Source organism: Sceloporus occidentalis, unplaced genomic scaffold, assembly GCF_023333645.1.
Source record: "Sceloporus occidentalis isolate IW3139 unplaced genomic scaffold, rSceOcc1.0.p SCAF_1, whole genome shotgun sequence".
Taxonomy (NCBI): Eukaryota; Metazoa; Chordata; class Lepidosauria; order Squamata; family Phrynosomatidae; genus Sceloporus; species Sceloporus occidentalis.
Genome location: NW_028316981.1, coordinates 7242602 through 7262996, shown reverse-complemented (window position 1 = coordinate 7262996; position 20395 = coordinate 7242602). Strand labels below are relative to the sequence as shown.

Genomic DNA, 20395 nt, shown 5'->3' with positions numbered 1-20395 from the left:
TGACAAAACCCCAGCATCAGGTCCAACCCACTGCCATTGCAGGAGACACAGTCAAAGCACCCCCAACTGATGGCCATCCTGCCTCTGTTTAAAAACCTCCAAAGAGGAAGACTCCACTGTACTCCAAGGCAGCATGCTCCACTTCGGAACATCCTTTCCTGTAGGGAGCTTCTTCTATTGTTGTGGAATCTCCTTTCCTGTAGTTTGAACCCATTGGTCCGGATCCTGTTCTTTGGAGCTGCAGAAAACAAACACAGTCATTTGGGAGTCAAGATTGTGGCTAACTGGAACATGCCCAGAAGAAGGGTAGCCAAGATCACGAAAGTCCAAAACATCTGGAGGGCCACTGTTTGGGAACATTGAGACATCCTTTGAAAGGGTTAAAGTAACAGATTGATTCCTAGAGAGGCACTACAAATGGAGGAAGAGTAAGGCTGTGTCTTCCTTCCGGCCATAGGAGACTTTCCCTAGAGTGGCCTGGGAGGTGGAGGAAAGGAGAGGCAGCCAAGGGGCTGAAGGCTTCTTCTTGGCTCCTTCCAAGGCAGAGCAGCCTGGAGAGCCAGCTGGGTGAGTCCCCTCTTCGCCCTTCTCTATGCATTTGGGGGAAGCTGTCTTTCAATGGGGGAAGACCATTGGAAAGCAAAAAGGAAGAAAGTGAGAGGTGGGTTGGTGGGAGAAATAGAAACCAGTAGAGCAGTGATGCTCAACCTTTGGCCCTCCAGATATTTTGGACTTCAATTCCCAGAGGTCCCAGTCAGTATTCTCGTTGTTCAGGAATTCTGGGAGTTGAAGTCTCAAAAGTCTAGAGGACCAAAGGTTGAGAACCACAGTAGTAGACCAGGACATTTTTTAGTTTTATTGAGCTATGTAGCCTTTTCTCTCAGGGAACTCTGGTGCCACAACAAGCTGCAAATCCCAGTTAATGACAGTTAATTCTTAATTAAATAATTTAACGAACTCCTAGTTAATGACAGTTAATCCCAGCAATGACAATTCATTCTGCAGTGTGGCAGCAGTTCAGGGTTCAAATTCCTTCCATGGAAATCCACTGGGATTCCTTGGGTGAGTCCGATTCTCTCAGCCTGAGAAAAAGACAGTGGCGGCCCCACTCTGAGGAAACCTGCCAAGAAAACCCTGTGATGGGGTTGCCATAATTCAGAAATGACTTGAAGGCACACAGTAACAATTTAATCTGTATCTTTGATACAGAAAAAGGAGCAACGTTCCGCCTTGAATTTGATAGTTAAATATTTATTTACTGAAAGAGATTGTTCATAATAGCTTCACAAGTCATCTTGGTTTCTTTCAAGGGCTTGGGACTTTCCAGTAATTTGGCCAGGTTTTTTTTTTCCTGGGGGAAAATCTGGTGGAAGAAATGATAACAATTTCACCTAAGACAGAATCTGCCTGGCAGCTCTTCTGAGAGATGGAAAAACAAGATTAGGCTGGTCCTGAGTTAAGAAAAGCCCCCCGACTGATCAGGCTTGGAGCAGAGGAGAATTCTGGGAAAGAGGAGTCATGCAGAAGGACCTGGAAGAGGATCTGCTCAGTTCAGAGGCACAGTACCAGCACTTCAGGCAACTCCACTGTGGGGAGGCTGAGGGCCCCCGAGACCTTTGCAAGCGACTCCATACTCTCTGTTGCCAGTGGCTGAAGCCAGAACAACACACAAAAGCTCAGATGCTGGATCTGGTCATCCTGGAGCAGTTCCTGTCTGTCCTTCCTCCAGAAATGGAGAGCTGGGTGAGAGAGTGTGGGCCAGAGACCAGTTCCCAGGCGGTGGCCCTGGCTGAAGGCTTCCTCCTGAGTCAGGCAGAGGAGAAGAAGGAGGAAGAGCAGCAGGTAAGAAGTTTTCATCCGTATAATTTTAAATAGCATCCAATCCAATTCATTGCCTTGTATTGTCTGGCAAAAAACCAAAGGAAGATCTTAGCCCTTCTCCTGCCCTGTTTTAGTTCTAATAATTGGTCAATCTTTCATGATCTTGTGGTGCAGGAGTTATTTCTGGAAGAGACCACTGATTTCCTTGAGGCAGAGAAGAGTTCCTCAGATTCTGGATGGGGAGTGCAATCCAGGTGGATCATGGAAGAAGATCGCAAATATGGCATCTCATTGGGTAAGGATAAAGGGGGGGAATTCTTCAGTCTTACATTCTGAATATGTGAGTTTCAGATAGGGTTCCACTGGGCCTTTGTAGGCAAGCTTCTGATCTTCTCCAAATGTCTTGTTTGGGTAGTTTAAGCATTTATAAGGACCCGTGTGAGTTTCATGTGAAAGGTGGTTTGGCAGCCAGTCTTTCCTGACCTGTGCAGAACGGGAGGATGAAACATAATGTTACAATGCTGCCTACAGGGCAGGGTTCCAGAGAGTGCCACTGGAGGGGATTCCTGCTCCTATTCATAGCTGTTAAGCTGTAGGGTTCCATTCTGTTCCATCATGCTGTGTAATATCTATATGATTTTTGCTACGTGAGGGCATGAGGAGTTTAGGGGTGGGCAGCCATCAGTGTTTCACCTTGCACTTGGAGTCAGCTTGAGCTATGCAGATGCTGGACTGGTGCCTGGATAGTATAGTAGACTAGATGAGGGCTAATAAACTGACATGAAATCTGGTAAGATACAGATTTTGTGGGCTGGAGGATCCTGATCTGGAAATTGGATAAGCAACTTGCTGTGGTTGATGCTGTACTACTTGTGAAGAAGAAAGTGTGCCTCCTTGACAATACCCCTAGATCCACTGCTATAATGTAATTGGTTGGAGTGTGAAAGAAGTCAGAAAATAAGTACAGGTTGAGTCTCCCTTATCTCGTATTCCAAAATCCAAAATGTTCCAAAATTGCCCACATGCGTGGCGGAGATGTTGTCACCATTGTTTCCTGATCATTCACTGTACACAGTCTTAGTTTCATGCACATAAATATTAAAAAACATTTTAACAATGTCTCTTCCCAGAGCCAACTGGAGGGTGGGAGGGATGAAGAGAAGCTGGCACATGCCTGCGTCTCGTCATCTCTCCTTTCTTCAATCCCTTCCCAGCACTGGCCGAAGAGACTGAAGGGCGAGAAGAAGAGGAGAAGCAGGCACGTGCCTGTTTCTCCTCATCCCCCCGTCCTTCAATCCCTTTCCAGTGCGGGCTGAAGGGTGAGGGGATAAGCAGGCATGCACCTGTTTCTCCTCATCCCCCTGTCCTTCGGTTCCTTCCCAGCGCTGGCAGAAGGAATTGAAGGGAGGAGGAGGAAGTGCACCCTTTTCTTGGCTGCTCCCTCCCTCCTGGGCTTTTTTTTTCTTCAGGGAGAATAGCCTGAGGGGGGGAGGAGTGCATGCTAGTGAGCATAACGTTCGCGAATAATCAAAACCGTGAATGCTAAGTCTGCGATCTGGAAGGACAACTGTATATCTGAGATTCAAAACATTTCTAGTCCCAAGCTTTTCAGATAAGGGAAAGTTAACCTGTATCATTAGTTATCAAGCAACCCATACAGAGAAGAATCAATTTCATTACTTGCAGTGTTAAAAGGATTACAGCCAGAAAGTGTGTCTCACTCATCAGGCAGTTCAAACAGGGGAAGGAGAGCAAATGTGTAGCTTGGGAGTATTCCTAGAGCCACCTCTGTCACTTGAGGGCAGCTGGACTCAATAGTTCCAAGGGCTTGGGGCCAGCTTTGCTTTATCCTCAAGCAACTGCATTGTATAATCTGGCCCCGGTAGTTAATACACTTGGCAACTTCTCAGTTTGGCTGATGTGGTGCATACTATATGCTTCTGAGCAGTTTATCGGTTGTGAGCAATGATACTTAAAGCCCTAAGACAGTGCTGCTCAATGTGGTCACTGGAGTGGTGGTGGTCTCTGAATGATGGGCTGCTGGTCCCTAGGAAGTTTCCAGGAAAGAAAGAAGCCCTTGTACCCAATGGGCACAAATTTATAACTGATACCTGACACACTGGGGGGGGGGGGGGATTGCCAGTCCTTCACATCAAATAGCTTGGGAAGCACTGTAGTATGTGTCAGCAACCTCAACGTTTGAAGGACCATGTGGGACAGGGCCTTCTTGCCTGTGGTGCCCTGGCTGTGAAATTCTCAGTCCCTCCTCTTGGAGGACTGGTTGGCCCTGGTATTGATTTCATTCCAGTGTCAAGTTAAATCCCAGCTTGTGGTTGAAGCCTTGAAAGGCCTTGTGATTTTTTCCAAATTCGCATACATACTTGTTTGGTTTGGGACTATTTTATCTTTTCAGAATTATTTGGTTGTTTAATTTGCCTCAGAATTTTTAAAATTATTTTTACTATTTACATTTCTGAATGGTTCAAACTGGTTTTGTTGTAAGCCATCCAGAGATCTTTTGACAACTCTTTACATGTGCCCCCATCCCTGCTTATTCGACAGGCTGGAGGTCAGAGAACTGTCAAAAATTGGAAATGGTCAAAATGTGGAACCATTATGTGCATCTGGTCGCTAACGTATCAGATAAGTGGGGAATGCCTGTACTATTCCTCCTTTGCCACCTTTCCCTACCTGTAAGCTGCTGGGAAAACAGGGAGAGAAGAAAACTGTCAGAGTGGGAAGACTTACAATTGCTGTAGGCACTCATTGGTTGCAGGTAGTGCTGAATGAAGTGAACTGAGCTGATACTGCCACCTCTGCTATCACCCAGCCAGCACCTTTTACTGGACTCTGCTTCCTGCCATTCAGTGGCAATAGTGGGAGGTACTTGGTTCATTCCCCCCAGCCATCCAGTTGAAGGAAGGCAGCCTGCCACTAGTCCACACATACGTCAAGCCTGCATGTGCCTTCCAACAGTCCCTCAACTGTTCTCTTCAGTCCATGCTGCTGCATATTTGAAATGCTCTCCTGCATACAAAAACAATAAATTTACTTTAAAGTGGTATCTCTCCCTCATTCAATCATTCCTAGAGCCGTAAAAGCTTCAACATTCCTTCAGGAAAAATAAAATCCTATTTGTATTGATTCCCCTGCCCAGTCCATAATCATCTCAACCAGAGAAGCATTACCCATCCCCTCAAAAGTAAAAACCCTCTCTTCCAAGTCCATTTGAACCAAACAATGAACTGCTCATTTGACCCTTTTAAATTACTGTATAACCAGAACCATTAATTCAATGTGTGGTTGAAAGAGTAAGACCATGCATCAAATATACTGGTTCTGGGTATAATTTAGAATAGTTGAAAAAGTGGTTGTTGAAAAATGAGTTGTTGAAAAGCAGGGGACCCCTATATTTCTTCCAGTCATACAGATTTCCCAAACATTTGGATTTGGCTTTAGGAGTGTGAGTTTGGAAAGATACAAATGAGCAATTTAGGGGATGATGTAACTTTCCCTTTTGCTTGTTGTATCCTTCACAGGAGACTGGACACAACCGGCACTGAAATGTACTGTCTCAGCATTTCCTTCTGATGCCCCAAGAACAACTTATTTGAGCCTGGATCAGGTAGGGGGCAGGACCCAAGAAATGGGTAGTCAGGATATGTCTTACCCAATCTTCCCCATGGAAGTTTTCTGTCTAATTGCAGACAGTAATTTTGGCCTCTTTCTTCCCCCAGGTGACCTTTGAGGAGGTGTCTGTGTATTTCAGTGAGGAGGAGTGGGCCCTTCTGGATCCAGACCAAAAGGCCCTGCACAGACAAGTCATGGAGGAGAACTTGGAGGTCATGGCCTCTCTGGGTGAGTCTCCCTCTTTCTGCTGACTGATCCTATCACTTTGCAGGGACTCCTGGATGTCTACCAGCTGGCCTGGCTGAAAATATTCTCTTGAGGACAACCCAACCTGTGGTGAACTGGGGACGGTACCCAGAAATAACTCCCACCCCAATCTTTTTTGTTTCAATGCAGCAGGCTGGGCTGCTTTTTCTGGTGTCTTCAAGGGAGGCTTGTCTCTATAACTGCGAAGTGGGGAAAGTGTGGCCCTGTTTCTTTGGGGAAAAATGAAAAATGGAATTGTTTCCAGACAAATGAGAGAAAAAGTGGAGATATTTCCATTCCTCTTCTAAGGAATTACCTTCTTTCATTTCTTTGCTTGTGCTAAATAGTGAAGTCTAGGCCTTTTGTCAAAAGCTGCAGAGAGGCAGTTTCACAGAAGGAAATAGAAAATGAGCAGTTAGCAGGAATGACTGCCAGGCCTTCCTCTGCCGTTTTGTGAAAAGAGTAAGCAACTGTTATAACTTGCTCAGACTGAATGATTGTATGGAGGCAAGGCTGAAGAACAATAAACAAGAACTGAGGTTGTGAATGTTTCTATTTTGGGTTCCTGGCTATCAGGGCTCAGCTGCCTTTAGTCATGTTTTGTGCTGAACCTACCAACTATTCAGCATAACATTCATTTAATTTTATACTTTGTATATATCCTGGTTGTACAGAGTGTATTTCAGAGCTGAAAGCTGAACCATAATCCTGATGGACACAACATAGCAATCTGCCCAGCTGTAAGTCTTCAGCAATGTCATTAACTCTTCAGTAGGTGGCCAGATTCACTTCACTTCATTTTCTTGATATTGTCACTGACAAAGGCAAATATTTCTTTACTCATTATGCCTCTCCAATTTGGGACTGTAATTCCTATAGTTCCCCACTGTTGTCAGCTCATGGGAGATGCATCTGTGGGTGATAGTACTTGCAATCCAGGAACAAACATCTGGTGAGTCACAAGTAGCCTTTCCGATTTCTAGAAGCAGTAAGATGTGGCTCTGTTGCCAAAAAATGCTACTCAGAATGTTACATGAGAAATAAATTTCTATGAATTCATGAACAAGTCTAAATAGAATAGAAAAGGGGTACAGTGTAATTGAGTTGAGAAAAAGAAGTTTAGCAAGCAGTTGTGAAGGTTGCCAAATCCTTACAGCACGAGTTTAGAGATATGTTCACAACTTGTCTCTGAGCATAGCTAGTGGACCCCCGAGTGCCACTTCTCTGAAATCTCCTGCTCCAAATACTGTACACTGATATCAGTAATGTCTTTCACTCCTCTGTCTGTTGGGTTCTGACTAGTTGTTTCTCTAATTTCAAGGTGATGTGCACCACACTGAGGGTGAAGGAGCATCAAGGATGTCTTTGTTGCAAAGAGATGAATATCAACATAAGGGAGAGAATAAAACCAAAACTGACATTCATGAGCAGAGGATGAAGGAAGTCTCTACCTCCCAAGCTGAAGATATCTGTGGAATTTCACTCCAAGAAAGGATAGAAAAAGGAAAAGAAAGTTATAAATGTAATCTTCTTGAATTTGAAAAAAACAGTTGTAAAGGAGACCTTAAAATACACAAGAGAACTCATGCAGAAAGACTGTACACAAGAAAACAAAAATGTGAGTTCTTGGGGTGTGGAAAGAGCTTCTGGTGTAGGTCACACTTTATGTTACATCGAAGAACCCACACAGGAGAGAGGCCATTTAAGTGTTTGGAGTGTGGAAAGAAATTCAATTGGAAGAAAAGCTTCATTCTTCATCAAAGAACACATTCAGGGGAGAAACCATTTAAGTGCTTGACATGTGGAAAGAGATTCTGTTGGAAGAAAAGCTTCATTCAACATCAAAGAATCCACACAGGGGAGAGACCATTTAAGTGCTTGGAATGTGGAAAGAAATTCAGGTGGAAAAGAAGTTTCATTCGCCATGAAAGAATCCACACAGGTGAAAAACCATTCAAATGCTTGAAATGTGAGAAGTCCTTCAATCAGGGAACAGATCTTACTAAACATCAGATAATCCACACAGGAGAGAAACCATTTAAGTGCTTGGAGTGTGGAAAAGGTTTCCGCTGGAAGACAAGCCTCACCGCTCATGAAAGATCCCACACAGGAGAAAAGCCATATAAATGCTTAAAGTGTGAAAAGAGCTTCAGTTGGAAGGGGACATTTATTTATCATCAAGTAACTCACACAGGGGAGAAGCCATTTAAATGCTTTGAATGTGGAAAGAGCTTTGGTCGGAAGATAACCTTCATTCATCATCAAAGAACCCATACAGGAGAGAAACCATATAAATGCTTGGAGTGTGACAAATGCTTTAGTCAGAAGACACACCTCACACGACATCAAGCCACTCACACAGGGGAGAAACCATTTAAATGTTTGGAGTGTGGAAAGAGTTTCATTGAGAAGACAAACCTCACTCGTCATCAAGTAATTCACACAAGGGAGAAACCATTTAAATGCTTGGAGTGTGGAAAGAGCTTCAGTTGGAAGTCAGCACTTACCAGGCATGAGAATTCTCATGGGGGTAAATCTGTATCAGTTCTTGGAGTGTGAAAAAAAGGTTTTGTAAGAAGCAAAACTTCAATAGTCTCAAAGGGGTTAATGGAGGAGAGAAACCATTTAAATGCTTGGAATTCGGAAGGACCTGTAGGAGGAGGCCATACTTTATTTTACACCAAGATATTTACAAAGAGCCTGATTTGTTTGATGAAAAACATAACAGTCATTTTAAGGTGATCGTACATTTTAGCTTTAGTGGAACTTCTCAGATACAATATGTATCTCAGCAAAAGCTCAAAGGAGGAATCCAAGCAGAATATTTTTACAGTTAAGTTTGTGTACTCAAATTTGTGGGGCAGACACTAATTATTAAATTAATTTCCCTCCATCAGTCACCCTTCACATATGGAGGGAGACTGTCTGGAGAGCCTCATGTTTCTGCAGAGACTGTCCACATATTTTACAATAAACAGCCTAAGCTTATTAAGATGAAAAACTATAGATTGGTAACTGTGGTGGGTCTAAGGGCCAATATTCTGTCCATGTGATCTCTTGAGGAAGTATGGGCTGCTTAATATGCCCCCAAATTTTGAAAAACTTATTTTTTATAATAAATAACGGAGGGGATATGTGTAGAATATTAAAAGGTGAATTCCAACTCCTGGTTGCTTCCAGAAGAGACAATTCATTTTTGGTGGGAAAGGGGAAGTGCAGGAGAATGCAGGGAATCTGGAGGCATCAAGATTTGCCTGTCAGGCTCTATGAGACACCTGTGGGCCTCAGGTTGCAGCTTCCCACTTCATAATTTTCAAAAAGCTTAAATACTAACTACTGCAAGAACTGCAGGATTGAAATTCTTTAATTTCTGTACTTTCCCAGATTTCAAAACAGCTACTGCATCATTGTCAACAATGTTTTAAACTGCATCCATCATTCTTCACCAGTCTGATGTCATCCTCTGTGTCGAGGACCTAAAAGCATTGCTGCAAGACGAACTAGATGAGTGCAGTTCTTGGATTGATTAACAAACATTTATTTTATTGCTACTTCTTCTTTGCACAGAGAAGCTGTTGTGTGAATGTCTCTAGAATATTTGAAAGATTTCATAGAATCATAGAGTTGGAAGAGACCACTGGGCCATCCAGTCCAACCCCCTGCCATGCAGGAAATCCAGATCAAAGCATCCCTGACAGATGGCCATCCAGCCTCTGTTTAAAGACCTCCAAGGAAGGAGACTCCACTACACTCTGAGGGAGTGTGTTCCACTGTCGAACAGCCCTTACTGTCAGGAACTTCCTCCTAATGTTCAGGTGGAATCTCTTTTCCTGTAGCTTGCATCCATTGTTCCGGGTTCTGTTCTCTGGAGCAACAGAAAATAAGCTTGCTCCCTCCTCAACATGACATCCTTTCAAATATTTAAACAGGGCTATCATATCACCTCTTAACCTTCTTTTCTCCAGGCTAAACATCCCCAGCTCCCTAAGTTGTTCCAGACCCTTCACTATTTTAGTTTCCCTCCTTTGGACACGCTCCAGTTTCTCAATGTCCTTTTTGAATTGTGGTGCCCAGAACTGGACACAATATTCCAGGTGGGGCCTGACCAAAGCAGAATACAGTGGTATTATTACTTCCCTTGATCTAGACACTATACTTCTATTGATGCAGCCTAAAATTGCATTGGCCTTTTGGCGTGTCTCCTTCAAGTTTCTTAATAGCCACATAAACTGATAGTGGCAAATTGTTTATTTTTTAAAAAAACTTGAACCCAGAACATGTCATTGTACAGATCTTGCTTTGGAACATGTGCAGAAATAACTTCTTGCTTTGGAACATGTGCAGAAATAATCATCACCTGAAGCACACTGCCAGTTCTTTGTGTGCAGCAAACTGTAGATACATTATATCTGAGCTGAGCCCCATCTCGCCTGTTGCTCTTGCTGTAATTTCTTACATATAGGATGTTACAGAAAGTCTGATTAGCAGCATGATGAATGTTGACTGCCTTCACAACCACTGTGCAGCTTGTTAATATTGTCTTCATTGTACTCACACACACTATGTTCTTGGCTAGAAGATTCAGCCCATGAGCAAGGCAGCCAGATATTATTAAATGAGGATTCTTCTCCTTTAATATTTGCCATTCATTTTTCTTGTTACTTGCATTTGTCTGTTACAAGCACTTGAACGCTGGAGGTACTTACCCTTTGTCTGTGTATTCTGTGCATTCGCCTTTGTGCTGAGATTTAGTAGCAATCGCTATCAGGAATATTGGGTTAAATTTCTCAAACATAATATTCAATAATTGGTTCCCAGCCTATCAGTTGCCACCAGTGATTCTACTTGACCAGTCCTTGGAACAAGCAGTGTTTGAACTCCATCATACTATTTATCTAAGAGAAGAAGGGATAAATAACGATGGGAGAATAATTTATATCTTGTCCTTATTTGTTTTGTCATATTCTTGCCACTATTGGGTTTTGCTTATTTGAAAGGGATGTTTGTTGTTAATTGCTAATGGAAATATATTGCTTCCACCTTTTAAATTTTTCTTGATCGTATAATGTATTGCCATCTTGGTCATATCACAGCCATGCTCTTCATTTAAATTTCTTTTGATTTTTTAGATCTTGAGAAAGACTTCATGTTCTGCTTTCTCCCTGCTATTCTTCTATTTCTTTACATTCATTATTCTAACCCTATTTTAGTCATATTTTATGTTTATTTCACACTGTTCTTAACTGACAGGAAAGAGGTGTACCAGTTCCCAGTATATCTTGAGCCAATGTCTTGTCTGCCTTCTCTTGTTCTTCATTTGACATTTTGTCTGCAAAGCTTGAGAAAGAGCTTGACACTCTTGAACTGCAGCTCACGGACTGCAAGTTGATTACACGGGTCTTGTTTTTCCTTTTCCATGGCTTGATGGCTCAGTAGTTTTATCTTCTGGTTCTAGCAGCACTATTACATTTGACCTGCCAAGTTTCTGCAACAAGAAAGTTAAATATTTTAATTGTACCAGATACAAACACCTCTGTAGGCTCAGGCAAAAGGAAACGGGTGTAACCTCCCCTAGCTTGTGTTTCCTCTTGAATAAGTCTTGCCATCTTGACCGCACTCTTAGGTTTCTTGGCCACACGTACCCTAGTTTTCATCTGTGAAATGTTGGAGGAGATGCAGGGAAGAAACAAAGGGCTTGTCAGAAACAAAACTATAATCACATTCTTAGTTTCAATTTCCCTGCAGTAATTACTGAGTAATATTAGCAAAAAATACTATGTGCAAGTCTGGTCCACACTTGGCCACAAGCCAACTGCATTGTGCATAGGAAATTGTCAAATGTTATTTTCTAGTTCCCACTGTGGGCAACAGAATGTTAGTGTCAATGCTTATCTTCTAAAAATAATAACTTATAGAAGTTCATATCCTATATGTAGCTCCTCTATTATGATTGATTGCAGTACAGATGAGTGGATATATTCAGTGTGCAGAAGTTTCCACATTTCTACCAGCTGCCCTGGGTCCAAGAAGACTTGGCAGGAGCCGCATCCCGTCCTGCAGGCTCCGGTTGCTACTGCACAGGGGTAGCATTGCCACCTTATTCCTCCATTCCTTCTCCCCTTTCCACGATGGGCCCAGAAGGCACAAAAGGAAAGGAGAGAGCAGAGATAGCCTTGTGTTATGTGGTGATTGTCAGTGGCTTGGGCCTAGGGCTAGTCAGCACACCTTTACTTCCAAACAACCCTGAGAAAGTAAAGAGAATCCCTTTATTCTCTGGAGCTGCTCGGAAGCCTCCCATCTCTTCACACCAGCTGGGGAGAAAAAGAAGACCAGAGCGCTTAGCTTAGTACTGGTACTCTGGTTTCAACTGGTTGAAACATAATGGTAGGAAAAGTGCAATTATTAATGTGTTGAAATTGCATAATCAGAATGCAAATTAAAAACATGCACAATTAGATGCCAGAAACTGGAATATGACCACCCTAATTCTGTCTCCTCAGGCTTGTCACACTCATTTTACTTTGTTGGTTAGTTGTAGTGTGTGCATTATACCTATGATTACCAGATCTCAGGGTTACACCACAGGAGTGCTCCATTAATGCCAAACAGCATGGTCTGTCCTGACAGGATCCCATCCCCTCCTTTCTTATTGCCTGGTCATTTAGGAATACAGATATTTTACTGTTACAGAGAAGCAGAGAGAATCATAGAGTCATAGAGTTGGAAGAGACCACAAGGGCCATCCAGTCCAACCCCCTTCTGCCATGCAGGAAATCCAAATCAAAGCATCCCCAGCAGATGGCCATCTAGTCTCTGCTTGAAGACCTCCAAGGAAGGAGACTCCACTGCACTCCGAGAAAGGAGTTTGTTCCACTGTCGAACAGCCCTTACTCTCAGGAAGTTCCTCCTAATGTTCAGGTGGAATCTCTTTTCCTGGAGCTTGCATCCACTGTTCCTGGTTCTGTTCTCTGGAGCAGCAGAAAACAAGCTTGCTCCCTCCTCAATATGACATTGAGAAACTGGAGCCATGTGTCCAAATGAGGGCGACTAAAATGGTGAAAGGTCTGGAAACCTTGCCCTATGAGGAACGACTCAGGGATCTGGGGATGTTTAGCCTGGAGAAGAGAAGGTCAAGAGGTGATCTGATAGCCCTGTTTAAATACCTGAAGGGATGTCATATTGAGGAAGGAGCAAGCTTGTTTTCTGCTGCTCCAGAGAACAGAACCAGGAACAATGGATCCAAGCTGCAGGAAGAGATTCCACCTCGACATTAGGAGGAACTTCCTGACAGTCAGGGCTGTCCAACAGTGGAACACACTCCCTCCGAGTGTTGTGGAGTCTCCTCCTTTAGAGGTCTTTAAGCAGAGGCCGGATGGCCATCTGTCGAAGGGGGTGCTTTGACTGTGAGTTCCTGCATGGCAGAATGGGTTGGACTTGATGGCCCTTGGGGTCTCTGCCAACTCTATGAGTCTGTGATTCGAAGAAGACAGGCGCCCTTGAGGGTGGCTTGGGCTTTGTGAGGGTTAAACCCGAGGAGAGAGCTTCCCAGAGAGGAAGGAAATGGCTGGGGCAGTGGCTTAGCTGGGCGGGGTCCTTTCCCCTCCGCTTCCGGGGAGCAAGCCTTCCTCCTGGAGAGTCCTTGGGGCAGGAGCCCAAAGAGAGCGAAGAAGAAGGGCCAGGGAAGGGAGGCTGTGCTTCGGGGCAGAGGGGAGCTGGCAGTGAGTGTTGCCTAGAAGCCAAGAAGAGATCCCCCAAATCCCCGGAATTCCCCAAGATTTACCGGAATAGTCAGTCAAAACCCCCGGAAAGAAATCAATTAACTTCCCCGGATTCCAGGGGCTCCTTGCATTCCTCGGCTGGGTGAGTGGGGCTGCAGCCACACGGCAGAAATAACCCGGTTTGGCACCGCTTTAGCACTTTTCTGGCTCAAGGCTATGGAATTCTGGGATTTGTTGTGGGGCCCAGAGCAGATATCAGCACAACAAAACCAAAGCATGGCATTTGGTCACCTTGCAAAGAGCCAGTTTCCAGCTTGAATTGGATGGTAAAACTTTTCTGTCCCTGAAGAGAGTGTTCATAATATTTCTTTCCATTGCGCCTTGGTTTCTTTTAGGGCCTGGCAGTAACTTTGCCAGGGCTTTGTCTGCGGGAGAGTGCCAGAAGAGAAAAGGACATTCGCCTGAGCTGGAACTGCCAGGGAGCAGATTCAGAGATGGAAAAGCAAGAGTCGCCTGGCCTGGAATTGAGAAAAGGCCCTGCCAATGTATATCCTGGAGGCAGAGGAGGATCCTGGGAAAGAGGAGCCGCGCAGAAGCACCTGGGGGAGCAGCCCCTCAGTTCAGAGGTACAGCGCCAGCATTTCCGACAGTTCCACTCTGAAGAGGCTGAGGGGCCCAGAGGGATTTGCAGCCGACTCTCCAGTCTTTGCCATCAGTGGCTGAAGCCAGAAAGGCACACCAAGAGTCAGATGCTGGACCTGGTGCTCCTGGAGCAGTTCCTGGCCGTCCTTCCCCCAGAGATGGCCAGCTGGGTCAAAGAATGTGGGGCAGAGACCAGTTCCCAGGCGGTGGCCCTGGCCGAAGGCTTCCTCCTGAGCCAGGCAGAGGAGCAGAGGCAGCGGCAAAAGCAGCAGGTGAGAGCCTTTCATCCTTATAACTTTAAATCTCATCCCATCCGTTCATTGCCTTATATTGCCTGGCAGTCATCAAAGGAAGGAAGACCTTAGCCCTTCTCCTTCACCATTCCTATTCTAACCATTCTCTCTGCAATCTTTGCTGATCTTGTGGCACAGGAAATGTTTCTGGAAGCGGCCACTGACTTCCCTGAGACAGAGAAGGGTCCTTTAGATTCTGGATGCAGAGTAAAATCAAGGTGGATCATGGAAGAAGATCACAAATATGACATCTCATGGGGTAAGATTGAAAGGGGGCATGCTTCAGTTCAGTTCTCCAAAATGTGTTGAGTTTCAGATAAGGCTCCACTGGGCCTATGTAGGCAAGCTGCTGATCTGCAGATGTCTTGTTTGGGCAGTTTAAGCATTTATAAAGACCCTGTGTGAGTTTCATGTAAAAGGTGGATTGGTGACCAATGTTTCTTTACCTGTGCAGAATGGGAGAACGATGCATGATGTTATGATTGATCTTTTGCCTACAAAGAAAGGTTCCAGAGAGTGGCGCCAGGGACAGGGAATTCCTGCTCCTATATATTTCTGCTCCTGTATAGCTATTAAGCTAAAGGGTGCCATTTTGACCAGCATACTATGTAATATCTGTGTGAATTCACTGGGTGAGAAAATGAGGAGTTTAGGGCTGGAGAGTCATCAGTGTTTCTTCTTGGAGTCCGTTTGAGCTATGCAAATGCTGGACAGATGCCTGATACAATTGGCTGGATGACAGGTAATAAAGTGAGCTAAAAGCAAATAAGGCACAGACACTGTGGGCTGGAGGTTCCTGATCTGAGAATTGGGTAAGCAGCCTGCCATGATTAGTGATGTATTGTCCATGAAGAAGGAGGTACTCAGCATACTCCTCAGTCTACCCCTATAATAAAATTCCTTGGGTGTGGAAGAAGTCAGAAGACAGTTTCATTGGTTATTAAGTAACTCACTTGTTTGACAACTAAATGAGGAAAGAAACCAGTTCAGTACTTGGTGTATGGAAAGTATTACAGCCACAAGGTGCAACTCACTCATCAGGAAGCTCACAGAGGGGAGGGAGAGCAGGCCCATAGCTTGGGAGTACTTCTAAATCCATCTCTGTTTCTGGAAGCCTAAGTGGATTCTGTGATTCAAAGCACTTGGGGCCAGGTTTGATTCATTCAACAGCTACAGAACTTGTCAATATCTCGGTTCGATCACTGTGGGATGGAACATTTTATAGGTTGCGGGCATTGATACTGAAAATGTTAAGGCTGCTCACAGTGATGGTCACCAGACTGGTGCTGGCCCCTGAGCAATTCTCTGTTGGTTCCTGGCAAGTTACCAGGAAAGAAAGAAACCATTGTACTCAGTAGGTACAAATTTAATGCTGGTCCATAACACACTGGAAAAGAATAATTGCCAGTCTTTGTCATCATGTAGCTTGAGAAGCACTGTCAGCAAAGTCATGATTTGAAGGGCTGTCTTTCCTATATATGCCTCGCACTGTGTGCTAGAAGTAGAAGAGGTAGACAATTTGAGGAACAGGGCCTTCTCTCCTGTAGTGCCTTGGCTGTGGAATGCCCAGCCTCTCCTCTTGGAGGCCTGATTGGCACTGGTGTTGATTTGCACTGGCGTTAAGCCCAGCTTGTGGTAGAAGCCTTTGAGGCCTAATGATTTCATCCAAATCCATATGGATTTGGAACTATTATGATTTTTTTGGAATTATTTGGTTGTTCGGTTTACATAAGAAGTTTTTAAAATCTTATCACGGTTTTACATTTAGAATGGTTTGAACTGATTTTATTATAAGCCATGCAGGGATTTTTCAATAACTCACAGTCACAGAATGAAGAAAGGCCTCCCAAACATGTGGCTTTAGCTTTAGGAGGGCAAATCTGGAAAGACACAAACGATCAACATAAATAATGGTGTATAACTTTCTTTCACAGGAGACTGGACACAACTGTGGCCGAGGTGTACGACCTCAGCTCTTCATTCTGATACCCTGAGAAAGACTTCTGTGAATCTGGATCAGGTAGGGGGCAGGACCCAAGAAAGGGGATTCAAGATACCATGGGCTTCTTTTGCAGATCCTTCCTCAGAAATATGCCCTACAGCACTTGGCATTCACTCACACTCTTCCATCCATGTACTAATGGAGGAAGACCCTGCTTAGCTTCCAGGATCAAATGGGATCTGGGGCCATTAGGGTACTTAGGCCCATGTGTAAATGTCCCGTGTGAATCATCAGAACATGATTTGCAGCTCTAAGATGCACATTTTCCTGTTTGACCACAGTCAATATTTTGTGGCTGACAGATCCTATTTCTTCTCCCAGGTGACCTTTGAGGAAGTAGGTGTATATTTCAATGATGAGGAGTGGGCCATGCTGGATCCAGATCAAAAGTCCCTGCAAAGGGAAGTCATGGAGGAGAATTTGGAAATTGTGGTCTCTCTGGGTGAGGCTTTCTCTTTCTGCAGGCTAATCCAATCACTTTTCAGAACTCCTGGATCTCTACCAGCTGGCTTGGCTGAAAATGACACCTACCTTGTGGAGGACTGTGGCACCCATTCTGATTGGAGATGGCACCCATAGATACTCCCATCCCAATCATTTTTTTGTTTCATTGAAGCACACTGGGCTGGTTTTCCTAGTGTTTTCAAAGGGGGCTTGGTCCTGTAGTTGAGAAGTGGGGAAAGTGTAGCTTGGTCTCTAGGGGGAAAAATAAATGATAGAATTGTTTCCAGACTAATGAGAGAATAATGTGAAGATCATTTCATTCCTCCTCTAAGAGATTATCTCTTTTCATTTCCTTGTTTCTGCTAGATAGCCAAGTCCAATTCCTCCCACTGATTTGTCAAAAGATGCAGAGAAAGGTAGTTTCACAGAAGGAAATGAGAAATGAGCTACTAGAAGGAATGGCTGCCAGGACTGAAAGTGAGTAGCTGCTATGACTTGTTCAGACCTTGCTACAAAAAATATTATATGGAGGCAAGACTGAAGAGCAGTAAATACAAACTGAGATTGTGTAGTTTGCTGTTTCGGGTTCCTGGATACTAGAGCTCAGCTCTCTTCAGTCATATTTTGTGCTGAGCATACCATCTATTCAGGATTTCATTCAATTAATTTGATGCTATGTGTATATCCCAGTTGTACAGAGTGAGTTTCAGAGCTAAAATCTCAACAACAATTCCTATGGGTACAACATGACAAGCTACCCAGCCTTTAGTCTTCAGTACTGTCATTTCCACATCAGTAGGAGACCAGGTCCCCTCCTCTTCATTTTCTTGATATTGTCACTGGTAAAGGCAGGTGGTTTGTTATTATTATTATTATTATTATTATTATTATGCCTCTCTATAGGCTATGGGACTGTAACTCCCGTATTTCCTCAGTCGCCAGCTCATGGGAGATGCATCTGTGGCTGATGGTAGTTGTAATCCAGCAACATCTGGGGAGTCACAGGTGGTCTCCCCAATTTCTAGAAAACATTAAGATGTGGCTCTTGCCAAAAATGCTCCCCAACACATTATATGAGAAATATACATAAATTCATGCAGTGAACTAATCTAAAAAGAGCAAGGAAAAGGATACAGTGTAACTGAGTGGTGGAAAGGAAACTTCACAAGCAGTTGTAAAGGTTGCCAAATCATTGCAGCTATCCATATTTCCCTAAAGAGTTTTGAGACATGCTCATAGCTTGTCTCTGAACATAGCCTTGAGTGCCACCTCTGAAATCCCATGCTCCAACTGCTGTACATTGATATCAGTAATCTCTTTCACTTCTGATTCTGTTTTTCTCTTCAGTTCTGACTAGTTATTTCTCTCCTTTCAGGGGATGTTGAAGATACTGAAGATGAAGGAGAACCAAGGATATCTTTTCTACAAAGAAAGAGTGTTAAAATTCACAGGAGGACTCATGCAGAAAGATTGTACACAAGAAAACAAAAATGTAAGTTCTTGGACTGTGGAAAGAGCTTCTGGTGGAAGTCACACTTTATGTTACATCAAACAACCCACAGAGGAGAAAAGCCATTTAAATGCTTGGGATGTGGAAAGAAATTCATCGGGGAAAAAAGCCTCATTTTTCATCAAAGAACCCATTCAAGGGAGAAACCATTCAAATGCTTGGAGTGTGAAAAAACCTTCAGTAAGGGGACAAATCTTACTAAACACCAGATTATCCACACAGGGGAGAAACCATTTAAGTGCTTGGAGTGTGGAAAGAAATTCATGTGGAAGAAAAGCTTCATTTACCATCAAAGAATCCACACAGGAAAGAAACCATTTAAGTGTTTGGTGTGTGGAAGGAAATTCAGTTGGAAGAAAAGCTTCATTCATCATCATAGAATACACATAGGAGAGAAACCATTTAAGTGTTTGGTATGTGGAAGGAGATTCCGTTGGAAGAGAAGCTTCATTCATCATCAAAGAATACACATAGGAGAGAAACCATTTAAGTGTTTGGTATGTGGAAGGAGATTCCGTTGGAAGAGAAGCTTCATTCATCATCAAAGAATCCACACAGGGGTGAAACCATTTAAGTGCTTGGAATGTGGGAAGAAATTCATGTGGAAGAGAATTTTAATTCGCCATCAAAGAATCCACACAGGGAAGAAACCGTTCAAATGCTTGATATGTGAAAAGACTTTCAATCAAGGGACAGATCTTACTAAACATCAGATAATCCACACAGGGGAGAAACCATTTAAGTGCTTGGAGTGTGGAAAAGGTTTCCGTTGGAAGACCAGCCTCACCGCTCATGAAAGATCCCACACAGGAGAAAAACCATATAGATGCTTACTGTGTGGAAAGAGCTTCATGTGGAATATTAGCCTCATGTTTCATCAGGCCACTCACACAGGGGAGAAACCATTTGAATGCTCAGAATGTGGAAAATGCTTCAGCAGGAAGACACACCTCACTCGGCATCAAACAACTCATACAGGGAAAAAACCATTTGAATGCTTGGAATGTGGAAAGAGCTTCACCTCAAAGACACAGCGCACACAACATCAAGCAACTCACACAGGTGAAAAATTATTTAAATGTCATGTGTGTGAGAAAAGTTTCATTTGTAAAGCAAACCTTAATTGTCATAATGTAATTCACACAGGGGAGAAACCATTTAAATGCTTTGAGTGTGGAAAGAGCTTCAGTTGGAAGAGAAGCTTCATTTATCATCAAAGAACCCACACAGGAGAGAAACCATATAAATGCTTGGAATGTGAAAAGTGCTTTAGTCAGAAGTCACACCTCACCCGACATCAAGCAACTCACACAGGGGAGAAACCATTTAAATGCTTGGAGTGTGGAAAGAGTTTCATTCAGAAAACATGCCTCACTCGCCATCAAGTAACTCATACAGGGGAGAAACCATTTAAATGCTTGGAGTGTGGAAAGAGTTTCATTCAGAAAAGAAGCTTCACTCGCCATCAAGTAACTCATACAGGGGAGAAACTATTTAAATGCTTGGAGTGTGGAAAGAGTTTCATTCAGAAAAGAAGCTTCACTCGCCATCAAGTAACACACCGGGGAAGAACCATTTAAATGCTTGGAATATGGAAAGAGCTTCCATTGGATATCAACACTTACCAAATGAGAATTCACACAAAGAGACATCTGTGTCAATACAGTGTGAGAAAATATTTTGCAAGAGGTAAAACCACCTGTCTCAAAAAAGAGTTCCTGGGGAGAAGCAATTTAAATGCTTAGATGTGAAGTCCATAAAGGGACTAACCATAAATGCTTAGAATTTGCAAAGAGCTATAGGAATAGATGGTACTTTAATTTTACACCAAGAAATTTGCAGAGAACCTGATTTGTTTGATAAAGAAATGTTATTTCAAATTGATCATATGTTTTAACTTCAGTGGAACCGTTGAGATTGCTAAACTGCCTGTCTGAAAACAATATGTCTCTCAATGAAAGATCAAAGAAAGGATCCACACAGTATATTTTTGCAGTTAAGACTATGTAGGCAAATTTATGGAGCAGAGACTAATTATTAATTTCCCTTAACCCAACACCCTCTACACATGGAGAGTGAGGGTCTGAAG

The 20395-nt window shown here is 43.5% G+C and overlaps 1 pseudogene across 1 annotated transcript; it reads left to right on the top strand.

The window, feature by feature from the left end:
• The first annotated feature begins 81 nt into the window (after window positions 1-81).
• LOC149320556 (uncharacterized) lies at window positions 82-20190 on the top strand (annotated as a pseudogene). The gene is made up of 12 exons (XR_016278092.1): window positions 82-1842; window positions 1996-2116; window positions 5361-5446; window positions 5559-5679; window positions 7019-8250; window positions 13486-13557; window positions 13811-14329; window positions 14489-14609; window positions 16285-16370; window positions 16674-16794; window positions 17163-17273; window positions 18172-20190. The product of XR_016278092.1 is annotated as an uncharacterized LOC149320556 (transcript).
• Window positions 20191-20395: the final 205 nt, after the last annotated feature.